A 12,602-nucleotide genomic window follows, 5' to 3' on the forward strand; every position below is an offset into this window, starting at 1 on the left:
CAATTCCATGGTCCAGAAAATATCACGTACAAAATATATATAGCAGAGAAAGCATTGACAGATATTGACAAAAATGCCTCCTCAGCTCTGCGAAAGGGCCATTGACCAATACTTTAGCCTCTGATATGTGTTTTCCTGAGTTCAAGTCATGGTCATGGGTTTGACTTGGTCAATAAAATGAGCAACACTTGTGGGAAGTCAATAGTGATTGCATTGCAGAGGCTTGTCCCTGGCGCAATAATGTAGCATTTCCACTCCCGGTTCACAGCCACCAAGAGAGGTGAGTGCTGCCCGACGGTCATTTGAGTGGCGAGGCACAAACAACCTTTTGAATTGAAGGAAGTGGTGATGGAAATGGTGAAGATGTCTTTTTGTCCATTATTCTTATAAAAATATGAACTAAAATTGGCTGTGTCGGGTGGTGGCAGGTTTAATGGCACAATTGTATTTACGCGATCTAACAAAAAAATGTTGTGGATATGAAATAAATGTTAGTTATGTTCTAAAATTGTAAGTGTGGAATTGCGATATTTTTAAGTCTGAGGAGAAGATATATTTTATGATTTAGCAAATTCTCCTGCTCAAATAATTATTGGGGTGGTTCTCATCTCTATTGAAGACCACACGCGGCATTGATAATTCCACATTCTTATGGAATGGGCCAGTCTGTTCATTTAACATTTTTGCCTTCCCACTCGGCAATGCTCATTTCAGTTAATTAACCCCAAAAGTATAATGGGCTGAGTTAGCCCTGAGTAGGAATTTGACTTCTACAGTTCAAGAGTTATTGGATAAAGTCGGCCAGCTTACAATTCAGCTCTCAAAACGCCCCAAGTTAAAGATAATTTAAATACATATGTAGGTGGGTGCCTCAGAGGTCAGATTGCCGAGTTGGCAGTAATTGTGATTAAACTCGGTTCTTGGGTGTAATGCATTGATGATATCAGCATGGTCACCAATGATTCATGAAATAACAAAACATTTGTTTCACTGCATAATTTGGCCCAGCCCAGTTCCGTTGAGTAATATGTTCATTATCAATGTAACAAACTATCTTTACAGAAAATTATGGAGCGACATCTTGTTTTGTTGATAGAGGCCTATGAAAGTGATTCTAAATGTAGTTGTGTGGTGTGGCATCATCTTCTGGAGCTGTTATCTCACACTAGCCTTTTGCCCGTCCAAGGACGAGTGTATTTCAGTAAATCTGAAATTTGCAGGCGAAAAGCAGACCACGACGTCATATTCATTGCATCCATTCGTGTGCAATTTGTAAGGCTGCGGTAACAGACTTATTTCATTTAAAGGTTATAATCCCTTGTTCATCATGACGTCCTTTTTACTTCCATGTCTCAACAGCGTTACGGAGATCACGTGACGTGAGGGTTCTGCCTTTGTCGTGAGGGTTGTAAGTTGACGCTGAGGAGGGGGGAGGAGGCGCCTTGCCCCCCCCCCCCATGTGGAGTAACGTCACCTCTTCATGATTATTAATGTGGGGGGCTGTTCGATATGGAGTGACGTCACCTGCTCATGATTATTAATTATGGAGGTTGGCCGACGTGGAGTGACGTTACGCACGGGACACAATCTTGGCTCATTATAGTAATAAATGATGTGATGCCCTTATGACTGTGAAAATGTTAGAATTCCATTTGTCACCTCATCACGTGCCTCTGATAACTTAATCGGCATATGATGGTTATAACAAAAAGCAAAATATGAATCAGCTGTCTGAAGGATGTCATCATTCGAGTCGCGGGCTGCGAAATTCCTCTCTCCCCTGCACATCGCTCTTTCTCTCTTGCACTGCACAATAAAATACATTTAAAAACCGACAAAATCCTCCTCCACGTTGAGAAAGAAGCTGAGACAATTCCTGCCCCCTCACAATAGACCTCACACTTATTTTAGGCACTGTTGTGCACACACAGTGCCCGTGGAGATGTTTTTAATATCTTCTGACAACCAAAGATCATTATTTGAAGCATCTAATGAAACCCAGCACCCGCTAAGGCTTTATTCGCAATATAATGTGCAAGTACTATATTGTTTAACGCATTTAGTCCTCACAAATACTTTGTTGTATAATGAATCCCATAATCAGTTGATTATGGGATCAACAGGTTAATGTTACTGTAGCTTTTGCAGATTTCATTTACACGTCGTTATGCAATATCGCTGCTTCCTTGTGCATAAACATGTCTGTACACTAAATAGTCATACAGTAAGTAGTTACATTTGAGCTTGTGGTGGAGTATGCATGTATGTTCAACTTATTTCCCACCGTACATAGCCAGCCGTGCTAATCGGAGGTGCGAGGGAAGGACAACAAACTAAACAGAAAGAGGAGTTGTAAAGAAATGATTTTTAAATCTGGATGATTTAAAAGTGCATAGATCCAGACGGCCGCAGATTAATGTGTGCACTCTGCACTTGGCAGGACGAACATCGAGCGATTCTGAACCGATTCTGAACCGGTTCCGCACCCCCCCCCCCCCCCGCTTTACATCACACACTAGCCAGCATGGTTTAAGTATGGTTAAAAACTACCATCATGCCCAACATGACATGGGAAGGCATTCATCCATTCGTGGATTGAGAATGGCTGAAGACGTATAATTTATAGTTTGTGTTGAATTATGTGCACGCTTGCTATTCTAAAATCAGCTGATGAACCATCATATAATATTATTTCAGATCATAGTAAAATTGACTTCCTGCTTAAACAAGCCAATGAAGGTCTGCACTTATATCCATCAGAGGCTCTAGGGCAGTAGCTGGCATTCCACATTTCTATGGCAGGGCCAATATTTTCATAGGACGACCACTGTTGCATTCCTAGAAAGTTTCATTCATTTTATCGAGCCCAAAGGGATGGGTCAACCCCTGGCCAAGATAATTCTCCACCTTACATTTGTTAATCAAATGCATTAACTACAGAACTGCCACCAGCCAAATGAACAAGTAGACCCGTAGAGAAAAAAAAATCACAAATAGATACAGACATCTCTAAAAGGTTCCCAGCGGCATATCTAAAGTGACTTAACGTATTTATAGGTTCCTTACATTAGAAAATGTGACCGCTTCAATTATAAAAGGGCTGTGTTTTTGTCACATAAAAGCTATGAGAGAAAAAAACGAAAGCATATAATTATTTGAGAATTGATGATATTAAGGTGAAGCTACCTGACAGCACAGCTAACAGCTTTGGTAAAATACAAAAGTATCCTCTGTCATGTGGGCTCATAACCACTACAGTCTTTATGGCATCAGGTGATGGATCTACACAGATAAAAGGAGGAAGAATACAATAAATGGAGCCCCTGAGGTGCGCCAATACAATTGAGTTTATGTCCTGAAAGAGCCCCATTCAAAAATACCTATTGCTGGTGGTTGTAAAGACAAAACCATCCAGCAACATTCGAAGAAATGTTATGGTTTTGCAGTTTTCATAAGAAAACAGAGTTGCAGAGAATGTTTAGAACGCATACATGTAACCGAATAGTTTGGGAACAATGGTGTTTAGTGTGCTAGAAACTCAGCTACCTGAGTTAAATTTTCAGCCACAGCTAACCACTGTAAGCCATGTTGGAACTTGTTCCAGGCCCACCTCCTAGGTCGACTCAGTCTTCAAGTTTCATTTATTAGGTATAGCCGTGTGAGCAACCGCAACAAACAACATATGAACAGAGAACATCTTAAAGCGACGACGCGCAACAGAAACATCCTGGATAAACTAGCAAATCTTCCAGAAAAAAAGACGTATTACAACGCTGTGTACAAAAATCCCAGTGTGATGCAAGTCAAATAATAACAACCATAAGACAATTTAGATTAAAGTTATCAGGCCAGCTCCCCACTTCCGCAAGAAACATGGCTTAACCATATGTTTTCGAAATCACCAAAATAAAGCTATAAAAGCAATGTAACAACAGTAATCATAAGAACTGTGATTCGAATTTAACACTAAACGATATACATAACATGTGTGGCACATTAGGAATGGATCACTCTTTTATGTGTGTCCTTGTGCAGCAAGGGAGTAAAGTGTGGTTCTGTGAAAGTCCTGATGTGCTGTGCAATGCATCAATGCATGTGTGTACAGCAGCATGTAATGTCTGAGTCGGGCCTGTAGGTGGCTGGCAGGGTTAATGAATAACCGCACGTGTAGACCAGCCACATGGTTAATGGCGTCTCGGAAGGATTTCTGCGTGTAACACGCGCTGTTGCATTTTACAGGTAAAGAACCCAAAGGTTGTTTTTGATCGTTATTTAAATGTCCTAGACTTGTTCTAGACTTGTTTTAGACTTTAAGCTTGGCTTTGAATTGTTCGTTTGTGATATATGCAATTAGAGGCGTTTTAGCACTGTGCATTGTAAAGGGATGACGCACTGTAATTAGTTATTGTCATTGTAATTCTCTAACTCTAATACTGTTTAGTCTATAACCATGCCCATGTACCCAGAGTATGACTACTTGCAATGCTATTGAGCATAGAACACATGTAAAGTAGTAAGCTGTACAATGGTGATATACAGTACGTATACTGTCCACATACAGTACATATAATGGGTGTAAGATACCGATAGAAGTGGATGGTATAGACAGACATACAGCTTAGGATTAAAGTAATATTCGAATAGTGATGTGCAAATGTGATTGTCAAAGACAAAGATGGTTTATCAGCAGTAGAATTGGGTTTAAGAGAAAGGGTTAATGAATAACGCACGTGTAAACCAGCCACATGGTTAATGGCGTCTCGGAAGGATTGCTGCATGTAACACGCGCTGTTGCATTTTACTGAGTGACGGTGCTGTTCTTCCCAAGATTCATATGAACCACAATAAATAAATGTGCTTGCCCTCGATTTGGAGCACCTGCCCACGTCCTTCATCTCGAGTGTGCAACACATGTACGACCAAACTTGCAGCCATTGCTGGCAGCATGAGACTCCCAGTGTATGATGTGTGAGTGAGTCAGTGGTAGTGCGAGTCAGCGTATGATGAGTGAGTCAGCGTATGAGTGAGTGTATGATGAATGAATCAGTGTATGATGAGTGAATCAGTGTACGATGGGTGAATGGGTCAGAGGTTGTGTGAGTGAGTGTATGATGTGTGAGTGAGTCAGCATATAATGAGTGAGTCAGTGTATGATGTGTGAGTCAGTGTATGATGTGTAAGTGAGTCAGTTTAAGATGAGTGAGTGTATCACAGCCTCCTCCACGCCATCACGGCCTCCTCCACGCCATCACGGCCTCCTCCACGCCATCACGGCCTCCTCCACTCCATCACGGCCTCCTCCACTCCATCACGGCCTCCTCCACTCCATCACGGCCTCCTCCCCGCCATCACGGCCTCCTCCCCGCCATCACGGCCTCCTCCACCCCATCACGGCCTCCTCCACCCCATCACGGCCTCCTCCACACCATCACGGCATCCTCCACCCCATCACGGCATCCTCCACCCCATCACGGCATCCTCCCCACCATCACGGCATCCTCCACCCCATCACGGCCTCCTCCACCCCATCACGGCCTCCTCCACACCATCACGGCATCCTCCACCCCATCACGGCATCCTCCCCACCATCACGGCCTCCTCCACGCCATCACGGCCTCCTCCACTCCATCACGGCCTCCTCCACACCATCACGGCCTCCTCCACGCCATCACGGCCTGCTCCCCACCATCACGGACTCCTCCACATCATCACGGCCTCCTCCCCGCCATCACGGCCTCCTCCACTCCATCACGGCCTCCTCCACGCCATCACGGCCTCCTCCACTCCATCACGGCCTCCTCCACGCCATCACGGCCTCCTCCACTCCATCACGGCCTCCTCCACTCCATCACGGCCTCCTCCACTCCATCACGGCCTCCTCCCCGCCATCACGGCCTCCTCCCCGCCATCACGGCCTCCTCCACCCCATCACGGCCTCCTCCACACCATCACGGCATCCTCCACCCCATCACGGCATCCTCCCCACCATCACGGCCTCCTCCACGCCATCACGGCCTCCTCCACTCCATCACGGCCTCCTCCACACCATCACGGCCTCCTCCACGCCATCACGGCCTGCTCCCCACCATCACGGACTCCTCCACATCATCACGGCCTCCTCCCCGCCATCACGGCCTCCTCCACTCCATCACGGCCTCCTCCACGCCATCACGGCCTCCTCCACTCCATCACGGCCTCCTCCACGCCATCACGGCCTCCTCCACGCCATCACGGCCTCCTCCACTCCATCACGGCCTCCTCCACTCCATCACGGCCTCCTCCACTCCATCACGGCCTCCTCCCCGCCATCACGGCCTCCTCCCCGCCATCACGGCCTCCTCCACGCCATCACGGCCTCCTCCACTCCATCACGGCCTCCTCCACTCCATCACGGCCTCCTCCACTCCATCACGGCCTCCTCCCCGCCATCACGGCCTCCTCCCCGCCATCACGGCCTCCTCCACCCCATCACGGCCTCCTCCACCCCATCACGGCCTCCTCCACACCATCACGGCATCCTCCACCCCATCACGGCATCCTCCACCCCATCACGGCATCCTCCCCACCATCACGGCATCCTCCACCCCATCACGGCCTCCTCCACCCCATCACGGCCTCCTCCACACCATCACGGCATCCTCCACCCCATCACGGCATCCTCCCCACCATCACGGCCTCCTCCACGCCATCACGGCCTCCTCCACTCCATCACGGCCTCCTCCACACCATCACGGCCTCCTCCACGCCATCACGGCCTGCTCCCCACCATCACGGACTCCTCCACATCATCACGGCCTCCTCCCCTCCATCACGGCCTGCTCCCCACCATCACGGACTCCTCCACATCATCACGGCCTCCTCCCCGCCATCACGGCCTCCTCCACGCCATCACGGCCTCCTCCACTCCATCATGGCCTCCTCCACGCCATCACGGCCTCCTCCACTCCATCACGGCCTCCTCCACTCCATCACGGCCTCCTCCACGCCATCACGGCCTCCTCCACGCCATCACGGCCTCCTCCACTCCATCACGGCCTCCTCCACTCCATCACGGCCTCCTCCACTCCATCACGGCCTCCTCCACTCCATCACGGCCTCCTCCACTCCATCACGGCCTCCTCCACTCCATCACGGCCTCCTCCACTCCATCACGGCATCCTCCACTCCATCACGGCCTCCTCCACTCCATCACGGCCTCCTCCACTCCATCACGGCCTCCTCCACTCCATCACGGCCTCCTCCACTCCATCACGGCCTCCTCCACGCCATCACGGCCTCCTCCACTCCATCACGGCCTCCTCCACTCCATCACGGCCTCCTCCACTCCATCACGGCCTCCTCCACTCCATCACGGCCTCCTCCACTCCATCACGGCATCCTCCACTCCATCACGGCCTCCTCCACGCCATCACGGCCTCCTCCACGCCATCACGGCCTCCTCCACTCCATCACGGCCTCCTCCACTCCATCACGGCCTCCTCCCCGCCATCACAGCCTCCTCCACGCCATCACGGCCTCCTCCCCGCCATCACGGCCTCCTCCACGCCATCACGGCCTCCTCCCCGCCATCACGGCCTGCTCCACGCCATCACGGCCTCCTCCACGCCATCACGGGAAAACCCGTCCCGAGTTGACGCGGACGCAGAAAAAACCCGCGAGTAGGCAAAGGACGCGGTGCGAGGTCGACTGCGGCACTGAACGCCGCCTGCGCGGACGTGTGCCTGGCTTGGTGTGTAAACGTCAGCACTGGAGAGATAAAGGTGGCCTGATGTGGTTCTGGTCACACACCACCCCCTCATGCATTATGCCACTCTTTATAGTTGATTGCTAAACAGCACTGAGCAAAACAGTAATGAAAAAGCTCAAATGGACGTCTTTGTCGTTATTAATATGAATGTATATCTAATGGGTAAAATTACGTTAGCCAAAAAAACAGATGGAAAATAATTGCATTGAAAATGTATGTTGACAAATACCATGTTTGTGATGCGTGCCGTTAATCTAGCACTTTGGAGACAGGGTTGGGAATCTTGCAGATATCACATATCTGGGACATCCAATAGGAAGGGTTACGATGTGGTTAGTAGATGGTAGTACAGCAAGTGTGTTGCTAAATTGTCTCTGTAAATGTATTAGTGGTTTTCCCTCATATAAAAACACTAATTAAAAATATAAATTGTCGAAATTCAGATCTCTCATGAGTAAGTCATGAGATTCAGTGAAGCTTTCCTGGATAAATACTTTTATTATCATTAAATAACATAAATCACATTTGTGGGATATCTCCAGGCACTCCAGCTTTCTCCAAAATGCAAAATACTCTATAGAATTGGCCAAACATACCGATCTGGGACTAACCCTCTTGATAAAAAGTATTAAGAGTCAGTGAGGCTGCCTTGCATGTTACCCTTCGCACTGGTCTCTATATGATTTGTGTGCTAATAGTGGGAATTTGCAAGATAAACATCCAGGCTGTACATTTTGCTAACCCTTGATTATTGTGTAATAATTTAGTGTTTAATCTACTATGAGTGAAAATATAGAATAACAATCACGAAATATGATTTTAATCTAGATTTAAAAAATACAATTGAATTCTGAATATTATTTTATGGTTGTCTAAACCCAAAACTTGGAACTCTATGCATTCACTTACAAAAAAAACTTAAACAGGACTTATTTCATTTTTCTGACAATGTATTTATCCATGTTAATTACCGCAGAAATATATGAATTATTTTGCAAACAAATAACAGCTTTAACTATTCTGGAACACGTGCAAGGAGGCTACCACTTTCCATAATGACTTAAACAACTTTATAATTAAACTTGAGGAGTTGAACAGATTGTCCAACACTGGATTGAGGTGACAACATTTTTGGGGAGGATACTTTTCTTCAAACCATAAAACTGGAGAAACTCCGAATTAAATGTATGAGGCTGTTGTCGTCACTGGCGTTCCTCAAAAGATGCAGAGATTCAAAGATAATTCCACACGCAGTTATAGTAACTCATCACATTAAGTCACTTAAAGCTAATCAAATACTACATAAAGCTAGTGAGTTGTTTCTAAAAGAGGGAATACAGCACAATAGAAGTGAACTTAGTCACACTTCTAAATCACTAATGTCCTTCCACGTAAAAATGAGTAACAGTGTCTCTACAGATCACTGGAATATAACCGACACAATTACACAGCAATCAGCTGATAATGTATTTAACAAAACTAACACTACCCAAATGAACACATTTGCTAGACTAACTAACAAATCTCAACTAAAAATTTACATTTCATGAACAAAACGGTTATCAACTTCACTAACGTTGAATTATCCAGCGATATGGTTTCAGTCCTGTCTTAACTTTGCCGTTGCCCCACGTACAATCCCTGTCGATGAGATCATTGCTGAAGTGGAATCAACAGTTATACATCTCCCTCATAATCAAGCTGAGATGACTAGGCATGACGTTGCCAAAATTATTGAGAACAGCAAAGTGCCAAAAACAAATATTAACTTCAGTGAAGCCAAAGCCTTAAGAGCAAATAAAGATATCCAAATTGTTGCTGCTGATAAGGACTGATCGACTGTTGTGATGGCCCGTGAGGACAATGATAATATAATAAAATATTTACTCGATGAAGGTACCTTAAAATTAACGAGACCAACCAGCATATTGGAACGTAAAACAATGGCAATCATACCCACGTCATCAATTCCCAAGGAAGAGCAACACCTGATCAAACCAAGGGCATCAAAAACACCAAGACTTTATGGGCTACCAAAAATTCACAAACCTGATGTCCCATTAAGACCCATAGTTAGTACAATAGGCCCTGCCACGTACAAATTAGCACAATACGTAACTAAACAAATACAGTCCTACATCGGTAGGACCTCTTCGTTCATCAAAAACTCTGAATATATCGTAAATATAATAAAAGCTTAATCCTAATATTCTCGTAAGTTTTTAGGTGACCTCTCTGTTCACGAGGGTTCTGGTCAATGAGTTAATTTTAATTACTCGACACTCTGGTAACGAAATAAGGGTTAGCCAAATATATCCCAAGACTAGCTGAACACTGTCTAAATAACACTTACTTCTTGTGGCAAGGTGACTTCTATAAACAAAAGGAAGGAGCAGCAATGGGCTCTCCTTTGTCTCCTCTGATAGAGAATTTGTACATGGAAGATTTTGAAACAAAAGCAATAGCTTCAAGCACACTAAAACCATCTGCTTGGTATAGATATGTGGATGACACATTGGTGGTCTGGCCACACGGCAAAGATACACTGAACGCATTTCTAAATCATCTCAACTCGCAAAACCCATCCATCCAGTTCACCATGGAAGTGGAAGCTGACAGAACTCTGCCATTTCTGGATATTCTGCTCAGACGGGGTAGAAATGATAAAACAACAGGCAGTGTTTACTGAAAGAAAACGCATACTGACACCTATTTGAATGCAGTCACACCATCACCCCACACATAAATCTGCTCTCATCAAGACGCTCATTCATCGAGCTAAGAAAGTGTCATTGTAACCGTTCAGTGCAAATGAATGGTTACAATGATGCACAAATCAACAGGGCATTAAATACCAAAACCAAATCAAATAACAAGAGCATTGAAACTGCCCAAGTAATGAAAACGATCAAAATACCGTACATTGCGGGAGTAACTGATAAACTAGCCAGATGTTTGGAAAAACAAAACATCCGAGTCAGATTTGGCATGGTACATAAAATACAGAATTTAATATCTGGTACAAAATATGTATTACCAAAGCTATCAACAGAAGGTGTGTACAGGATTAACTGCACGTGTGGTAAATGTTATGTTTGGCAAACAGGACGAATTATCAGCACGAGACTCGAAGAACATCAGAGACATATTAAATTATCCCAAATACAACTGTCAGCAGTAGCAGAACACGCATGCCAACAAGGACACTCAATTGATTTTGATAATGTTGAAGTTTTGTGCAAAACTAGCTGCTGCTGGCCAAGACTAATTAGAGAATCTATCGAAATTGATGGAAATAAAAATAACTTTTACCCTTCGGATGGCGACCGTCTTAGTGCTGCGTGGAAGCGAATCAACAAATAATACATTATTTAAATGCATGCCGTTGTAGTGAGTCCAACTAAGCCGCAGACGTTGTCTTGGGAGCAACACTACACACATCAATTTATAACATTTTTGACATGCGTTTGTCTGGATTTTGTTGTTGTTATTCAGTCTCTCACTGTTCAAATAAACCTACCATTAAAATTATAGACTGATCATTTCTTTGTCAGTGGGCAAACGTACAAAATCAGCAGGGGATCAAATACTTTCGATTTAAAGCTTTCGTGACTGCAGGGATTCATCTTCTTGGTTCTTTCGGTAAAGTCACGTAGAAGGGAAATAAAAAAAAACATATTAAATAATAAAAAAACATATGTTTTATTTTCATTACTTTATTATTTCCCTTCTACGTGACTTTACCGAAAGAACCAAGAAGATCAAATACTTTTTTCCCTCACTGTATAAGGAACGAAACAGTAAGACTTCTCCACAAATCTGGGTGTTGCCTGATGAAGCTAGTTGTAATTTCTCGCGAAACGGCGTATTCAGTTTGTAAATGTTGTGGCTTGGCTCTCCAACACACCGGTGTGCTGTACTAGTGACGAATTGGCCACGTTCTGTTTTATCGTGACAACTCTTACTAGTTGGCTGTGTCGGGTGGTGGCGGATTTTAATGACACATTTATATATTTACGCGATCTAACCCAAAAAACGTCTATTTTGGATAATAATGGTCGCGAAAGCCGACGTGTTAAAGATTTTGCTGTTTGGTAATTTGAGTAAGTTGCCCATGCACTAGCAATCAAGCTATGCATGAGAGAATGACTGATGTGATGTTTAACCCAATTTTGTGAGAGCATGAAAATCAACATTCAAAAGCAATATTACCGGTTTATATGGCCAAGAAAACCTCACTGAGTTTCAATTAACTTTTTTCAGACGGCCCCTTGGGAAGTATGCCCAATTTCCCCATGATGTTTTGCATGTGGGGAAAATAAGAATACCTGCAGAATACCCATGCAGCATGCCACGCTAGTTTTTTCGGAGGGATATGTGCACACATTATAAAAATAAGTAAATGTCGTTTTAAGTCTGAATTCAAAACACTTCCGAATTTTATGATCATCATTAAGACATCTATTTTACCATTTATCATCATCAGCAGCGATGGTCAATCCACTGCTGGTAGAAGGTCTCCTCAAGCTGGCACCATCTCTCATGATTCTGAAAAGTTTTAATCCCCGAAAATGCACTCATTTCATTGCTCAATCTTGCCGGGATAACGTCCTCTCAGACCAATTTAATCTCTATATGCTACTCGAATATGATTTTTGACCATGAATATATTCATCCAATATTGAAAAATATTTGCATAGTTACGTTTCACAATCTTTCATGCAGAGCAATGCAATTTACGTAAATTTTGATGAATCACAGTGACTTTACAAGCCAACGTGCTTCTTGAATACGATTAAATGTTCATCATTCTGGATGACATCTAAGTCCCTTGTGAACTTTTATCACAGTTATC

At 44.6% G+C, this 12,602-nt stretch overlaps 1 protein-coding gene across 2 annotated transcripts in view; it reads left to right on the forward strand.

Moving 5' to 3' along the window:
• LOC133344908 (uncharacterized) overlaps positions 1 to 12,602 on the forward strand; it is an 842,858-nt gene that overhangs the window by 503,151 nt on the left and 327,105 nt on the right. The window lies entirely within an intron of this gene.

The sequence above is a fragment of the Lethenteron reissneri genome, chromosome 20 (assembly GCF_015708825.2).
Source record: "Lethenteron reissneri isolate LAM-NWPU_2019-01 chromosome 20, ASM1570882v1, whole genome shotgun sequence".
NCBI lineage: Eukaryota > Metazoa > Chordata > Hyperoartia > Petromyzontiformes > Petromyzontidae > Lethenteron > Lethenteron reissneri.